Source organism: Sturnus vulgaris, unplaced genomic scaffold, assembly GCF_052056855.1.
Source record: "Sturnus vulgaris isolate bStuVul1 unplaced genomic scaffold, bStuVul1.hap1 Scaffold_87, whole genome shotgun sequence".
Taxonomy (NCBI): domain Eukaryota; kingdom Metazoa; phylum Chordata; class Aves; order Passeriformes; family Sturnidae; genus Sturnus; species Sturnus vulgaris.
This window is the reverse complement of record NW_028276756.1, coordinates 88,445-105,757: the sequence shown is the minus strand read 5'-3', so window position 1 is coordinate 105,757 and position 17,313 is coordinate 88,445. Positions and strand designations below refer to the sequence as shown.

At 50.9% G+C, this 17,313-nt stretch overlaps 1 long non-coding RNA gene across 1 annotated transcript; it reads left to right on the top strand.

The window, feature by feature from the left end:
* The first annotated feature begins 15,821 nt into the window (after nucleotides 1-15,821).
* LOC148217252 (uncharacterized) lies at nucleotides 15,822-16,804 on the top strand. The gene is made up of 2 exons (XR_015801107.1): nucleotides 15,822-15,932; nucleotides 16,293-16,804. It is a non-coding gene; the product is annotated as an uncharacterized LOC148217252 (long non-coding RNA).
* Nucleotides 16,805-17,313: the final 509 nt, after the last annotated feature.

Genomic DNA, 17,313 nt, shown 5'->3' with positions numbered 1-17,313 from the left:
CCTGCCTCCCTCACCTGGCTGTGGTCTCCCTGTTTGTCAGCACAGGGACATTTGCCTACCTGAAGCCCCCCTCTATCACCTCCCCATCCCTGGATCTGGCAGTGTCAGTTCTGTACTCCGTGGTGCCTCCAGCCCTGAATCCTCTCATCTACAGCCTGAGGAGCCAGGAGCTCAAGGATGGCCTGAGGAAAATAATCATGAAATCTTTTCAGAAGCAATAAACTCTCATTCTACTGTATAGCTCTTAAGATGTTACTCATTAATGCCCACACTGTGTCCTGGGTATTTTCTGCTGGCACAGGTATTATATTTTTGAGAATTTGTTCACAGGATAATCTTTGTCTGTACTGTGTTCCCCTGACATTATTCCTCCCTGGTATCTTTGGAGCTTCAGGGTCACTGCCTCTGGGCAGAACTGGGGTGGAAAGGGAACCCCAGTGCTCCTCACTGCCAGGCAGCCCCAGGGCTTCTGCTCCACAACCTCCCCATCCCTCACTTCCACACTCCCCTTCAGATCCCCTGTGCTGGTTTAAGGCCTCAAGGCTGTCTCAGCTCAGTTCCTGTCCTGCTGTGTGACTGTCCAGGGACTGCAGGCAGGGACAGGTTGTGGGCACTGCTGGGACAGAGCTGGGCTCTGCAGCAGCATTTCCATCATGCAGGGGCATCTCCCCAGTGCAGGAATGAAAGCTTCAATCTCCTTCCCAGTTTTCTCCCAAGGATGTTCCCAACACAGTGCCCTGGAGAGGAGAGCAGCAGTGACCAGCACAAGTGTGGCAGTGTTCAGGGTGGGGCTGTCCCAGCAGTGCCCTTGCAAAGCCAGCGCCACTCCCAGCAGTGGCCTCTCACCCCAGGGCACAGAGGTTGTTCTTCTCTGCGTGGAGGGACATCAAGTGACCGTGTCAGGAGTCTGTGTTTGCAGTGCAGGGACATTCCACAGCCCTGAACATCCTGTGTGTGTGTGAGGGGACACAAACCCAGTGACACAAACACCTGCAGCTGTTCCTGGAGTTTCCAGAGAGTAACATCCCCTGGGAACCCCTGGATGCAGGGCTGGGATGAGCTCCTGTGCCCAGAGCTCCCTGTGTCCATCCCTCCGGCCGTGGGGCACCTCGGGCAGGGGCAGGGCAGGGTGACACCCACAGGGCTGAGGTCCCTGCCAGGCTCTGGCAGTGGCAGCAGAGCCCAGGGAGCCCCTGCCCGTGCTGCAATGAACTGTGTGTGTGTGTGCCAGGGAAGGACTCGTGTCCCTGGACACCCCTGGGGCTGTGAGCAGGGCATGAGCCCAGCTCAGGGCTGGGCACCTGACAGAGCCCTGACATTGCTGGGGGTGCCCATAAGAGCAGAGCTGGGCAAGATGACTGTGGTTAAACCCCTCTGGGGATCAAGTGACAGCCAAGTGTCTCTGTCACTGGCCCACCTTACTCAGAAAATAGGGGAAAATAAAGTGAAAATATTGTGGGTCAGCATAAAAAGAGATTAATGGTTGGGGTGGGGAAGTAAAAATCAAAGGCCAAATGCAGAATCAAGAAAAATCATGGGCAGAAAAGAATACAGCCCCAAAATTCAGCACATGTAGTGTTTACTTTGGGAGACAAATGTACTAATAGAGAAAATCCAGAGACTCTCTTGTCACCTGCATTTCCCTGCTGATCAGGACATCCCATGGAATGGAAGATCCCTTGGGTCAGTCCAGCCCAGCTGTCCCATCTCAGTGTCCCCAGGAACGCTTGCCCACCCCCAGCACATTGGTTGGGGGGTTGCAGAGATGCCTCATGTGGGGCCAGCCCTGCTCAGGAGCAGCCAAAGCCTCAGGCTGGGACCAAACCCACTCCAGCCACGAGAGCCAAGCACAGCAGGACAGGGGCTGCTCTGGGCAAAGGGAACTCCATCCCAGCCACACCCAGGCCAGGGGGGCTCAGGGCGCTCTTCCCACCTCTGTTATTCCACCATTCAATGAATCTTTTCCTTGGAGAGCTCTTTGAAGACAGAATTGGCAGAGAGGCAGAAGCAGAGCTATCAAATGCACCAGTACAAACACAGCAGCTCCAGTGAGGAATGAACCCTCCCAGGGCAGTGCTGTGGCAGGAGAAGCAGCCAGGAGGAGGAGGATGAGCTCAGTGCATGTGTGTGTGTCCCAAGGCACAGAGGGTGAGGGTGGGCAGAGGTCAGGGCAGGGCTGGCAATGGCAGGGCAGAGGCAGGGGCAGCGAGATGGGAGTGTGCAGCCTGCAGGGACACAGCAGCAGCTGTGGGACAGTGCAGGACAAGCTGGGCTGGACATGGCCAAGGGCCCTGGCAGGGCTGGCAGTGCCCAGGAGAAGCCAAGTCTTGGTGCCCTGGGGCACAGCAGGGTCTGTGCCACCAAGGGCTGGGAGGAGACACCTTGTCCTGAGCCACTGGGGCCTCCTGGCACAGCCCCAGCAAGGCTGGCCACTGGCACCCCTTGTCCTGCCCTCAGCATCCCCCCACATCCCAGTGGCCTCAGGGATCTGCTGGGACGAGTCCCTGGGAAGCCTTGGTCAGGAATGGCCCTGGGGGCTCCTTCATGCTCCCAGGGACTGCAGGTTTGTCAGAGCACTTTGGGTTTTGCTTTTGCCTTGGAGTGTCTGAGATCTTTGTGCAATCATGGTCTCCAATTCTCTCTTCCAAAGAGTCCAGGAGGAGCCTGTGTTGGTGATGGATCTCAGTGGGACTGACACTGAAACTGCATGAAAAACAGGAACTCCCCAACAGCATCTTCTTAGTGTTAGAGAAATTAGGCATTACTTTCTTCTGGCCAGTATAATATTGTAGCCAGCAATAGAAATCATTCCACCCACACATATCTGGGTCGTGCAGTGAAAATCATTCCATCACACATGGTTCTTTACTAGGTTTTTCACATACTTATACAGACAATACTCAAAGAAATTAATGTTCATTGATCTTAAATTACACAATTCTTAGTATTCGATTGGCTGTTGGCTGTTGATCCCTTTGCCTTTGATGTCAATTAGGCCCTCATTCTTTGATTCTCTTACCAATCTTATCCCAGACCAGGTGTCTCCAACCACACCGGGGGTGATGTTTATTAATGTTCATTTACCTCCTGTGTATCTTCTGGCTACTCCCAATCTGTAGATGTTAAACTCATCAGGCCTCATCCAACCTTGGTGAACTGAGTCTTTTGAAGAGAAACTTCAATTCCCCTCCCCCTGGGCAAATGCAAACAAAATCCTGACTGAAGTTACATTAAAAAATTCAAAGTTGTATCATTTGCAGCAACTCCATTATGTTCCTTACTGTCCCAATTCTCTCCTTGGTCCCATGAGGGCACACAGTGTCACAACAGCCCCTTCATTCCATGAAGCCCTTCAGGGTCACAAAGGTCTCTATAAATCCATGAGGCCCCACAGTGTCACAATGGCCCCTTGGTTCCATGTGTCCCATGCTGTGACATGAATCCTGAGCTCCATGGTGTCCTGTAGTGTCACAATGGACTCCTTGGTTCCATGGTGACACAGTTGCCACAATTTCCAAGTTACCACAACTGTCCCTTGGTCCCACAAGGACTCACAGTGTCACAATGGCCCCTTGATTCTATGACATCATATTGTGTCACAGTATTCTCCGTGATTCCATTACATACACAGAATTCAGACTCAGAGAATTCACAGAATCACTGGGTTGGAAGAGTCCTTCAAGATCATCAAGTCCAATCCCTGCCTTAACACTTCAACTAGACCATGGCACTGAGTGCCATATCCAGTCTGTTTTTAAACACATCCAGATGGTGACTCCATCAACCCCTCTGGGCAGATCATTCCAGTACTTCATCACCCTTTCTGTAAAAAATACTTTCCTAATATCCAACCTATATTTCTCTTGGCGCAGCTTAAAACTGTGTCCTCTCATTCTGTCATTGTTGCCTGAAGGAGACCAACTCCCACCTGACTACAACCACTTTTCAGGGAGTTGTAGTCATAAGGTCATCCCAAATCCTCCTTTTATCCACGATAAATATCCCCAGCTCCCTCAGCCCCACCTTACAGGACCTGTGTTCCAGACCCCTCACCAGCCTTGTTCCCCTTCTCTGCACACACTTCAGCCCCTCCATGTCCCTCCTAAATTGGGGACCCAGAACTGGACACAGCACTCGAGGTGCTGCCCAACCAGTGCTGAGCACAGGGGAAGAATCACTGCCCTGCTCCTGCTGGCCACACCATTCCTGATCCAGGCCAGGAGCCATTGACCTTCTTGGCCACCTGGCCACACTGCTGGCTCATGTCCAGCCTGCTGTCCATCAGTGCCCCCAGGTCCCTTTCTGCCTGGCTGCTGTCCAGTCACTCTGTCCCCAGCCTGGAGCACTGCAGGGGTTGTTGTGGCCAAAGTTCAGGACCCAGTACTTGGTCTGGTTAAACCTCACCTTGTTGGATTTGGGCCCTGGATCCAGCCTTTCCAGGTCCCTCTGCAGAGCCCTCCTACCCTCCAGCACATCCACACTCACACCCAGCTTGGTGCCATCTGCACATTTGCTGATGCTGCACTCAATGCCCTCATCTAGATCATCAATGCAGATATTGAAATCCACGCTGGCTGGCTCTGATCCCTCAGCCATCCTGGAGGTGCCCTGTGATGGCACTCAAGGTGATCTGTTCCATCACCTCACCAGGCACCCAGGTCAGGCTGACAGGCCTGCACTTCCCCACATCCTCCTTCCAGCCCTTCTTGGGCATGGGCTCACATTGGCACCTCCAGTCCTCTGGCACCTCCCTGCTGAGCCAGCACTGATGAGAAATGATGGAGAGCAGCTTGGGGAGCTCATCCAGCAGCTCCCTCATCCCCCTAGGATGGATCCCATCTGTTCCCAGAGACACCAGTGAGCATCTGAGTGGCTCAGCAGGTCCCCAGCTGCTTCCTCCTGGATTACAGGGGGTCTGTTCTGCTCCCTGTCCCCATCTACCAGCTCAGGAGAACACTTGTCCTGGGGGCAACCTGTCTTATTGTTGAAAACTGAGGTGATGAAGGGGTGGAGTACCTCAGCCTTTTCCTCATCTTTAGTTACTATATTACCCACTGCAACAAATAAAGAGTAGAGGTTCTCCTTATCCAACTGTTTTCAATTAATTTATTTACAGAAATACTTTCTATTATTTTTTCACAGAAGTGGCCAGGTTAAGTCCTAATTTAGCTTTCACCTCTGATTTTCTTTCTGCATGACCTAACTACATCCTTAAACATTTCCTGAATTGTCTGACTTTTTGTCTAGTGGTGATGCAGCCTCTTTATTTTCTCTGTGTTCCTATAAAAGCTCCATGGGCAGCCAGGTCACTCATTTTCCTCACTGGCTCATCTTTTTGCACACAAGGACAGGCTGCTCCTTCCCCCTTAAGATTACATTCTTGAGGTGTGTCCATCCTTCCTGGAATCTGTTGTTTTTAAGGGTTATTTATCTTAAAAAACAAAATCAGTATCTGATTCAGTTATTCCCAAATCTACATCCTGAATAGGCCAAAGGCTTCTCTCTCTAATTCCAGTGTAGAAATTTTGTTGCTGCCCCTCCTTCTTTCACAGATTATTTTCAAAAACTGCATTATTTCATGGTCACTGTACCCAAACAGCCTCTGAGCACCACATCTCCCACCAGCCCTTCTCTGTGAACAGCAGGAGAGAGAGCTTTCCTTGCCAGTGAGAAGAGAAGGAATTCTGGTTTTAATCAAGAGCATATTATTTTTATTTTTCAGTTCAGCCAACTGAAACATTCCTTAAGTGATCTTGATGCTGAATGTCTCCTTAGGAGGTCTGGGCATGCAGAAGAATGAGCCCCTTGCAGGCCAACCCTGTTTGGACAACCTGCTCCTTAGCCTCACCATGTCTGACATTGCCTATCTGGGACTGACATCCTAAAGCATAAAACACCCTCTATAAATATTAATATTGTAATTTAATTAAGTAATAAAAATATGATTATGCTTTTCTTTTTATATTAGTATTATTCTTTTTTTATACCTAATTTTTATGTTTCTATGAAAAAATTGATACATTTTTAGCAACCAGAAAAATTAATGATCATTGGTTCTAAGTAACACAATTCACTTCATTAATTAATTCACCCCTCTTGGCCATTGATTTCCCCCTGTTTATGATAATTAGTCTTATTTTAATCCCTTTCTCATCTTTTAAATCATTTTCACAGACAGGATAAAATGGGGCCACTTTGGGGTCCATGAAGACATTTCTGGGGTACATTTCAGGAAGTTTTGGCTCTGGGAAGGGAATTTAGAGAGAACTTGATGGTCTGGAGGACACTTCAGGGAGCCGGGTGGTCACTTAAGGATTCTGACAGAAACTTCGGGGCCCAGGGGAACTTTTGGGGGTCCAGGGGGGCACTTGGGGGTCACGGAGGAGAATCTGGGGCCATTTGGGGTCCGGGCGGGCACTTGGGGGGCTCTAACGGGGCTCTCTGTGGTGCAGGGGATGATGGGAGTTGTAGGCACAGGTATAATACAGTTAAATAAGGCCGCAGAGCATCATGGGAGTTGTAGGTGCAGCTACAGTGTCTCTTGGTGGGACGCGGTGCATGATGGGAGATGAAGTCATGGCTGCAATAGCACTCTATGGGAACCACAGAGCATGATGGGAGCTGTAGTCCCGGAAGTGGCTCAGACGGGGTGTTTGGGGGTCCGGGAAGGCACCTGGGAGACGCTTTTGCATCAGAGCAGAGACTTGCGGTGCTCAGGGGGGAGCGTGAATGGTTCTAGAGCCTTTGGGGGGAGCTTGGGGAGCTCTAACCGGGCTCTTTAGGGCCAGGGCACAGCAGGAGTTTTAGATACGGAACTGTGTTAGGAGGGACTTTGGGGGCCTGGGGATTGGCAGAGGATGAGTTCCCAGAAGTGACTGTAACGGGAATCTCTGAGGTTGGGAGCATTCAGGGGATCTGGGGACACTTTTAGGGCATCCTGAATGGGTGCTGAGGAGGCATTTGGGAATCCTGGAGGGTCTGGGGGACACTTAAGGGACATGTGGGGACGGACACCAGGGTTCTGTGGGACGTGGGACATGAGAGGCATTGTAGTCCTGCCTCCAATGGGGCTCTGTCAATCCCAGGATGTCCCAGGATGTCCCTGTATTTTTAAGTGCACCCCACAGTCCATCCCAGTCCACCCAGATCCCCCCTCAGCACTTCCCATCTTCCCAGTATGTCCCAGTGCTCCCCAGTGTTTCAAAGGAAACTTGAACTTCTCCCGTGGCACCCAAAGCCAGCAGTGGGGTCAATGCAGTGTCCGTGGCCACAGTCCCTGGCAGTGGCCCAGAGCAGGTTGGGATGATGATCCACCCTCACAGCTGGCCCAGGGCAGCTCTGCAGTGGTTTTGGTGGTACCTTGAGCTGGCACACACCTGAGGAGTGTGTCTGTTTGCAGTAGGGAACATTAGGAATTTTAGATTGCTTAAAAAAAAAAAAAAAGGATAAACATCTATTTTCCTGATTGCAGCCAGTTCTCCAAGCAAAGCAGGTCCCAGGTGAGTGAGGACAGACAGGATGGGGTTGGGCAATGTGGAGCAAGGTTGTCCACACTGGCTCAGACCTCAAGGCACAGCTTCTGTGAGCAGGCCAGACCTCCTGAGGAGAGACCCTGGATCAATATCAATCACAGAATGTTGAAATCACCTCTGCTCTAAAGAGAGCAGTAATAAAATACACCCTTGAAAATAGGAATGGATATTTCTAAGAAGCTCTTTCAGATATTTCTCCATATCTGGAACTGAAAACCTTCCTAATGAATGGCACCAGACCAGAGGGAAATCAAGGCAGAGCCATGGTTTCTCAGGACTTGCTTGATCCCAATGAGCCCCGTGGTGCATTTGGTGCTGCCAAGGTGCTCCAAATAATATTTTGGAAATATTGGCTCTCTCTCTGCAGTGCTGCCTTTGCCAGGAACCCAGCCCAGCTCAGCAGCACAGACACAGCACAAGGACTTTAATGACCCTCTCGGAGTTGGGGATGAGTCCCTGAAAATCAGTCCCTGAGAGGGAGTTGAAGAAACCTCTCAAGAATTCCAAGTCAGATTCAAACTCCAAAGTTTCTCTTACTTTTAGTGACTCCCACTGATAAATGTGAAGGAGGTTTCCCATGGATTGAATTAGAACAGGAAAAGAAACCTCTCAAGAACTCAAAGTCATATTCAAAGTCCAAAGTTTCCTGAAGTTCTAATGGGTCCCACTGAGGGACATGACAAAGAAAGTGTCTCCAGGTGCTGGTTTGTTGTTTTTACGTTATATTTTCAGAACGTGTGTTCATTGTTTCTATTATATACTTTTAAAATGTAGCCATATTTTTTTTATGTTGTAATTTTTGGTGGGGTTTTTTGCTTTTCCAAATGAAGCAGAGAGACAGGACGGTTCCTTTAGAAATTGTGATTTATTTTTTTTCTTTATTTTCCATCCAGGCAGAAATGGTAAGTTTTTCTTACAAATGGTCACAGCATGGCTTAGAAGTCACAAGACTTATGGTTACAAGGCCTTTTAAGGATTTATTAACCAATAAAGCACTGTCAACAGAGATATTTAGGTTTCTAATTCAATGCAAAGATATTTCGTCTTACTGACTCATACCACAGAGTGAACTTTCTTAGCCAATTATATCCCAACACACAAACTTACATGGCTGCACTCTGAAACTTCTTCTTCCCTTTGTAAGTACCTTTATTTCTTCTAGATCTTTAATTCTAAAGCTAAACTTGTGTTTAGTTCTAAGCTTTGGCTTACAGACCCTTGCATTTTGAATTCCAACACAGCAATGAATTGACTTTGCTCTGGATGTTGCCTGCAGCCTCCATCAGCTCCAGCTGAGCTTTGCCTTTCCTAAACACATGAACACACGCTCAGGGCAGATTTCTGAATTCCTCCTCTGGACTTTGTCCTCACTTGCCACCTCCAGGTCGTTGTGCTGTGGCTCATGCCTGTCATTTGTCCCTGGGGCAGCACAGCCCCCCTGGCCAGCACAGGCCCCACATCCCCTCATCAGACACGGCACAGCACAGGGAGTGTTTTGGGTGGGCAAATGTTCCCCACCAGAGTGTCCACTCCACACCTCAGTGTCCAGTCCCAGCACCCACATCCCGTGCCAGGGTTCACAGAGAGCCCTGCCCTGGGCTCTGCCAAGGGCTGGGTGAGGAGGGAGCCCGGGCAGGGCTGATGCTGCCCCTAGAGCAGTGCTGAAATGGGCAGGAGGAAGGAGATAAGCACAGAACAAATAGACCAAGAAAGTGGGGAGAGTGCCCAGGTCTGGAAGTGGCTGATGGAAGAGGCTGGAGGGATGCTCAAAGCCCTGGGGCACCTTCTCACACTGGCCATGCCACCAAGGCCACAGACCAAGCTCCTCAGTGCTGCACCTGCCTGTGTGAGATCCCTGCCAGGGGACTGGCACAGCAGCACACACCTGCTGGAACGTGTCCTGGCCCTGCAGAGTCACACAGCTCAGCTGACACGAGTGGGTTTTATCTCCTGGGCACTTCTCAGTCTAGCCCAGCTTCTGCCCAGCTCTGCCCACTTCCCCTGCCCTCACCCAGCCCAGCCCATTCTGGCTGAGCCCCATGGCAGTGCCTGCTCTGGGGTGCTCCAGCACTGGGGGCACTCACCCCACAGCCCTGGCCCCTTGAAGGGCTCAGCAGCTGCTGAGGGGCAGAGAGGGAGCTCAGCCTCCACATCAGCCCCAGGGCTGGAGCTCCCCATGGCAGGGGAAATGGAGCTCAGGGACAGTGCAGAACTGCTGGTCCTGGCTCCAGGAGATGCCCAGCACAGGCTGCCTCTGCCTGCTCAGTGCCAGCCCCTGTCTCTCCCCAGGCCAGCAGAGCAGCCCTTGGCAGGGGACAGAGGGGCCTGGCCAGAGCTGGTGCCTGCAGCAGCAGCAGCTTCCTCTGCATTCCTCCCTGCAGACACAGAAACGCTCCCTTGCTCCTCTCCCTGCACATCCCTTTCCCCAGCTGAGCGTGTCCTGCCTGGCCTGGCTGGCTTGTCCTGCTGGCCCAGCCCCTGCTCCCCACAGGGCCCTGAGCTGGCCCTGCTGCTCGGGACACACCAGGTTCTGCTGCTGTCCATGGCCGGGGCTGCAGGGAAGCAGCAGCTCCAGGGGGAAGGTTGCAGAAAGGCTCTGGGCAGGGAGGCTGAAAGGGGCACCCCAGGGTCTGCAAGGTCTCTGTGTGGGAGCTGAGCTTGTGACCCCTTGAGCCCTGCCAAGTGCTGGGGATGCACCTGCAGCTCCAGAGGAGATGTGACAGCTGGGAGCAGAGACAAATAATTCCTGCTGGATTCTTTAGTGTGTTTGCTTCTACAGGTGACCTGCATTCATATGTAGAGGAGGTGTTTTGTGTCAGATAACACAGGATAGTGATATGAATAATATTTTTTTATTTTTATGAAATATTAAAAATTAAAATATATTCAATATATTTTAATATAAAAATAATATAAAAATTATACATAATAATAATAAAAAATATTTTGTGCATAATCCACAATGAGAAAAAAATATATATATGATCTGAAGAGCATCTGAGCTTTTCAGTGGATGAGAGAATCATTGATATTCCAGTAGTCAAACCTGTTCAAATACTTTCCTTAGACCTTCCTTGAGATGAGAGGTGACCACCAGTGGGAAAGGCCATCCAGAGCTCTCCATCCTGTCCTGGCAACTTTTGTCTGGGAGAACCCTTGCATAAAGGGAATTTTTTAGAGAGAGTACCAATTTCAGCCTTGGGCACCTGGGAAGACCCAGTGCTCCAGGGTCTGATGAAAGGCAACCCTCAACATTCCAAGATCAGCCAGACCTGTCAGGTGGCCCCCAGGAAGGGAAACCATGCAGATCTGTTCCATCTCCCCTTGCTTCCATGAGGCCCTGCAGGGTCACAATGGCCCTTTGGTTCCATGGGGTCCCACAGTGTCACAGTGGCCCCTTCATTTCAGAAGGCCTCCAAGTGTCTCAATGCTCTCCATGGTTCATAGGGCCCCACAGTGTCCCCATGGTCTCCACAGGAAGGGAACCACAGAGCTCCAGTGTTTCAGGGGCGGATGAACTGCAGTCATGAGAGGCCAAAGTCAGCCAGACCTGTCTGCAATGGCAGCTTTTGTGTAGGAGCAATCTTGGGATCTAGGACTTCTGGAGCTGGAATTGCAATTTCAGCCATGAGTGCCAGGAGAAGGATTTTGTTTGTTTCCATAGGATGGAAAGCACAGAGCCCCAGTGTTTCAGGGTAGAATAGAGATGGCCAGCAGAGGCTAAGGCCAACCAGACCTCAGTGTCCTGGCAGCTTTTATTCCTTGCAGATAGGAATTTTGGAGGAAAAGTTCCAAATATGACCATCAGTGCCTGTGCAGGAAGAAACGTTCTTTTCCATAGGAAGGAATACACCGAGTCCCAGTGTTTGAAGGCAGGGTGAGAGCTGGCCCTCAGGAAGACAAGGGCAGCAAGACTTGTTGGAAATCGCAGCTTTTGTCTGGGAGCAATCCCTGGATATTGGGAATTTTGGAGGGGAAATCCCATTTTGGCTAGGGGTGATTGAATGAGAAGGACAATTATTTTCCATTTGAAGGAAAGCCCAGAGCCCCAGTGTTTCAGGGGCATATGAGAAGAGAACCTCAACATGCCAAGGTCATTTGGACCAGTCAGGCCAAACCACTAGACCTGTTACCTGTTCCCTTGTTTCCATGGGGCCCTGCAGTGTCACACTGGTTCCATGAGGCCCAGATGTGTCACACTGGACTCTTGTTTCCTTGGGACTCCACAGTGTCACAATGGTCCCTTGTTTCCATGAGCCCTTGCAGTGTCACAATGGACTCCTTGGTTCCATGGGGCCACAAAGTGTCACAGTGGCCCCTTGGATCAGTGAGGCCTAGGATGCCTTTAAGATTTTAGCCTCTATATTTTTGAAATCCTGTACTGCATTTTGGCATAACTCTAAACTCCATATAATGTGTTAGTTAACTTTGTTTACATTTAGGTCAGACAAAACAATTCCTCTAGGCCTGAAACTCAAGGACATTTTAAAGCCTCAGGCTCTAAAAAGTATAAACAAAAGTGATTTGGTGAGAGGGAGCAAACTGGGGGAATATGACTTCAATACCTGAAGCTGTAATTGGAGGATTAACCCCTGATATGCAAACAGACCAAACTTAAATCTATCTGAAAAACTTGTCACCCCTGTCCATCTTGGGTGTAGCCTCTGGGAGGCTTTTGACTGTCCAAGGTGAATCTATTGAAGGCCTTTAATAAATACCCACTTTATTCCCTTAACCTTGTCTAGCCTCTGTTCCAGATAGCCACTCCAAGGCATCACCTGTAGTGTCAGAATAGTCTCCATGATTCCATAAGGCCCTGCAGTGTCACAACAGACCATTGATTCCATGAGACCCCATAGTGTCACAATGGCCCCTTAGTTCCACTGAGCCCAGGAGTATCACTAGAGTCCCCTTGTTTCCAAAATGCCCCAAAATGCCACAATGGCCCTTTAGTTTCAGAAAGCCTCAAACTGTAAAACTGGTCTCCTTTGTACCATGATGCCTTGTACTGCAACAAAGTTCTCCTTGGTTCCACAGTGTCAGAATGGCCCCTTTGTCCCATGCAGCCCCACACTGTCACTGTGCTCCCCTTGATTCCATGAGGCCCTGCCGTGCTACAATGGCCCCAATGGCTACAATGGTCTCCAGGGAGACTCTCTACAACCACCTGAACAGAGGCTGTAGTCAGGTGGGGGTTGGTCTCTTCTCCCAGGCAACCTCTGACAGAATGAGAGGACACAGTCTGAAGGTGAGCCAAGGACAGATTAGCTTTGATATCGGGAAAAAATTCTTCACTGAAAGGGTGATTGGACACTGGAATCTTCTGCCCAGGGAGGTGCTGGAGTCACCATCCCTGGAGGCATTAAAAAAAACAACCTTGGATATGGCACTCAGAGCCATGGTTTAGTTGATGAGGTGATGTTAGGTCATAGGTTGGACTTGAGAATCTCAAAGGACTTTACCAACCTCATTCATTCTCTGATTCTGTTTCATAGTAGTGTCCATTGTTCCATGAGGGCCTGCAGTGTCACAATGAATGTTTGGTTTCATGAGTCCCCACAGTGTAATAATGGACTCTCCGTGCCAAGAGGTTTCTCAGTGTCACAATGGTATTTTGGTTGCAATGAACTTCTGGTTCCATGAGCTTTCATAGACTCATCAACAGTTCTGCAATGTCACAATGCACCCATGGTTTCAGGAGGTTCCACAGTGTCACCAGGGCCTGCTTGGATCTGCAGTATAACAGTGGGCCTTTGGTTCCATGTGGCCCCACTCTGTCAAAATGGATTTCGGTTCCATGAGCTCCCACAGTGTCAAAAAGCCCCTTTGTTCCTTGAGGTTCCATAGTGTCACAGTTGATTCCTTGATTCAGTGAGGCCCCGCTGTCACAAAATCTCCAAAATATCAGAATAAGACTCCTTAACACTAATTTCGTGCTAAAGAGGGTATCATTTATTCAGGCCTGAGGTCCAGCAGGGGAAAACACCAAACCTTACATAGACATGTGATGCTAAAAGCATGTTGCTCATGTACAATTGCTACATGTGTATTACAATTTATCCATTACCATGAAATCAACCCCAAGTTCCCAGTTCACTCCTTGCTTTTTCTATCACTGCACCCTTGAGCCATCTGTCATTTTCTTTTGCAACCATCCCTGCCAGGAAAACAGTCCCTCAATGCCTCGTTTCTCTAATGAAAGTCCAAACACAGTAAAAATTGATTGAAACCTTTTGACATCAAGGCCAAGGCTCTGTGTGTGCAGGCAGAGGCAGGCAGGAGGCAGAGCTGTCAGCAAAGGAAGGGGCCAGCGAGGTGGGGCAGCCGGGGGATGACGACAGCCTGCAGGGACAGAGGCGCAGGGCATGGACACCGTAGGACAGCCTGGGCTGCAGAGGGCACAGGGATGGGCAGCAGCTGAAAGGCCCTGACACAGCCAACTCCTGCAGCACTTGGGCCATGCAGGCTGGCCCTGGGCCTGAGGCCAGCAGGGGACAAGTGAGCCTTGCTGTGCTGGGGCCTCATTGCTTCCTTGTCCCTGCTCAGCAGCCTGGCAGGGGCCGCCCCATGGTGCTGCCCTTGGCATTGCACATGCCCAGAGCCCAGTGGCCCGGGAAGAGCCCTGAGCAATGAGGGAGGGACAGGATGTGCCTTGCCAGGGGCTGGGGCTCAGCCCTTGGCCCTTTGCATTCCTGAAACACATCCAGGTTTGCTCAGCATCAGAGACACCTTTGCCTTGTTTGTCCCCACCTGTCATCAGTGCCTCCAGTGTTCTGCTCTAATTGGAAACTGGGGACACTTTCTCAGTCCCTCATTGGGACCCATTAAAACTTGAAGAAACTTCAGTGTTTCAATTAAAATTTGAGTTCTTGAGAAGTATTTCAAGCACACTCTGAGGGACTGAGTCTGATGCAGACAGCACCAATGCCCTGAGAGGGTCATTAAAATCCTTGTGCTGTGTCTGTACTGATGAGCTGGGCTGGACTCCTGACACAGAGGGTGATCCTGGCAACCAAGAAGAGCTTCAAAAACACATTTCTCTTGATGAGCAGCTCTTCTCCCAGCCCAGCAGGGCTGGGGCACTGCCTGCAGCCACCCCAGGCACAGCACAGAGGCACAGAGAGCTTCAATCAGTCAGGGCTGGGAAGATGCTCAGAAGTGCCTGGGGCAGAATCACTCCCAGCCCTTGACACAGGAAGCCTCTGGCTGCAGGACAATGCAGCTGCAGCTCCTGCAGTGATCTCCTAAAGCTGCAACATCCCAATGCCTGCAGACTATGTGAGTACATTCTCTGATGATCTCTTGTGTAGAGCAGCCAGGGGTGCCCAGGGCTGTGGTGCAGAGCAGGGTCGTGCAGCCCAGGGCGCTGGGCTGGGCAGGGACTCTGCTGCCTGCCAGGGACAGCTCTCAGCCAGCCCTGGGAGCTGCTCCCAACACTGGGGGACAAGGTGTGGGTGGAAGGAGACAGCTGGTAAGGCTTGGAAGTGTTCTCCTTGTGTGATGAGGATGGTGCATTGTTCAGGACTGCTCCCAGCATAATATTGAACTGCAGAATATTTCTTAGTAGATTACTTAGGGACCAGAGTGATGCAGGGGCTGCATAAAAAGGAAACTCCTGATTTTATAATCTATTGCTCTGCATTGCCTAGGTGGGAAATTGCATATAGATATTTATCTCTCAGTTCAGGATGGGAAAAACATAAAATTTTTTTCTTGGATTTTAATAAAGCAGTCAGTGACAGAAATCAGCACAGGGTCCCTCACATGCAGCATCAGTGTCACTTTTCCTGCCTCCTCAGGGTTGCTGTGATGTTGCCATCAGAGCCTGCAAAGGCAGAGGTGGCCCTGGGCATTGCCCTGTGCTGAAAAGCGTTTTCAGGGCAGAGCTGAGCCCCCAGGGCTGGGCTGGGCTCTGGCAGCACTGGCAGGGCCCAGCCCTGGGCACAGGGAAGCAGCTGCTGGCAGGGACAGCTCCAGGCAGCAGAGCCCTGGGCAGGCAGTGGGTGGAAAGTGCCACCAAGCTGGGCTGGGATATTTAAACTCCTCTCCAAACTGAACTATTCCATGATTACTTTTCTTACAGATCCCCATGCCAAGACACAGCAAATGTCCAACAGCAGCTCCATCAGCCACTTCCTCCTGCTGCCATTGGCAGACACGCGGCAGCTGCAGCTCCTGCACTTCTGCCTCTTCCTGGCCATCTCCCTGGCTGCCCTCCTGGCCAACAGCCTCATCATCAGCGCCGTAGCCTGCGGCCACCACCTGCACACCCCCATGTTCTTCTTCATGCTCAACCTGGCCCTCACTGACCTGGGCTCCATCTCCACCACTGTCCCCAAAGCCATGCACAATTCCCTCTGGGACACCAGACACATCTCCTATGCTGGATGTGCTGCACAGGTATTTCTGATATTCTTCTTCCTTGGATCAGAGCTTGCCCTCCTGACCATCATGTGCTACGACCGCTACGTGTCCATCTGCAAACCCCTGCACTACGGGACCCTCCTGGGCAGCAGAGCTTGTGCCCACATGGCAGCAGCTGCCTGGGCCAGTGCCTTTCTCAATGCTCTGCTTCACACAGCCAATACATTTTCCCTGCCCCTGTGCCATGGAAATGCCCTGGGCCAGTTCTTCTGTGAAATTCCCCAGATCCTCAAGCTCTCCTGCTCCAAATCCTACTACAGGGAACTTGGGCTTCTAGCTTTTAGTGCCTCTTTGATATTTGGCTGTTTTGTGTTCATGGTTTTCTCCTATGTGCAGATCTTCAGGGCTGTGCTGAGGATCCACTCTGAGCAGGGACGGCACAAAGCCTTTTCCACCTGCCTCCCTCACCTGGCCGTGGTCTCTCTGTTCCTCAGCACTGGCATTTTTGCTCACCTGAAGCCCCGCTCCATCTCCTCCCCATCCCTGGATCTGGCCATGTCAGTTCTGTACTCTGTGGTGCCTCCAGTCCTGAACCCTCTCATCTACAGCCTGAGGAACCAGGAGCTCAAGGATGCCCTGAGAAAATTGCTGACTCTGTATTTTCTGAAGCATTAAACTTTTCTGCTGCATAATCTTCTGAATGTAACTCTCTAAAAGCTCACCTTTTTCCCCCCATATTTGTCTGTTTTTCCTAAGGTATCTTTTTCTATTGTTTTAATATTTCTTACAAAATATTGCAGTGTTACTCTTTGCATTTCTACATGAATATCTACCTTTCGTTTGAAACACAAAGACATGCAAGAGGTCTTTCAGCTGTGCATTTTAATAAAAACAAATGCCTGCCCTGCCCTGTGTGTCCAGGATCCTTCCTCAGCTCTTCTCTGTCTCTGCAGGGCAGTGCCTGTGGGCAGAGGTGGAGGGAAGAGACTCCCAGCACAGCAGCACAGCCAGGGACAATGGCCCTGGCTCTTCCCACATCTGCTCTTCCCAACTCCACCCTCTCCTTGCCAGCCCTTCTGTGGCTGTGAGGCCGCAGTGCTCTGGCAGCTTGGTCACTGTCCTGTTGCGTGTCCATGCTGTGCCCACAGGCAGGGACAGGCCATGGGCACTGCTGGGACACAGCTGGGCTCCAGCACAGCAGCTCCATCAGCAAAGGGCATCTCCTGAGGGCAGGGCAGGAAGGCTTTGCTCTCCTCCAGAGCTGCTGTCAGCAATGTGCTCCAGGAATGACCTGGCCAAGCAAAGCCCAGTGCCTGGGGCAGAGGGGCAGTGTGCAGGGGGCACACAGCAGTGTCCTGACACAGCCAGAGCTCCTGGGATGGTCCTGAGGGAGTAGCAGGGCAGGGTCTGGGCTGTG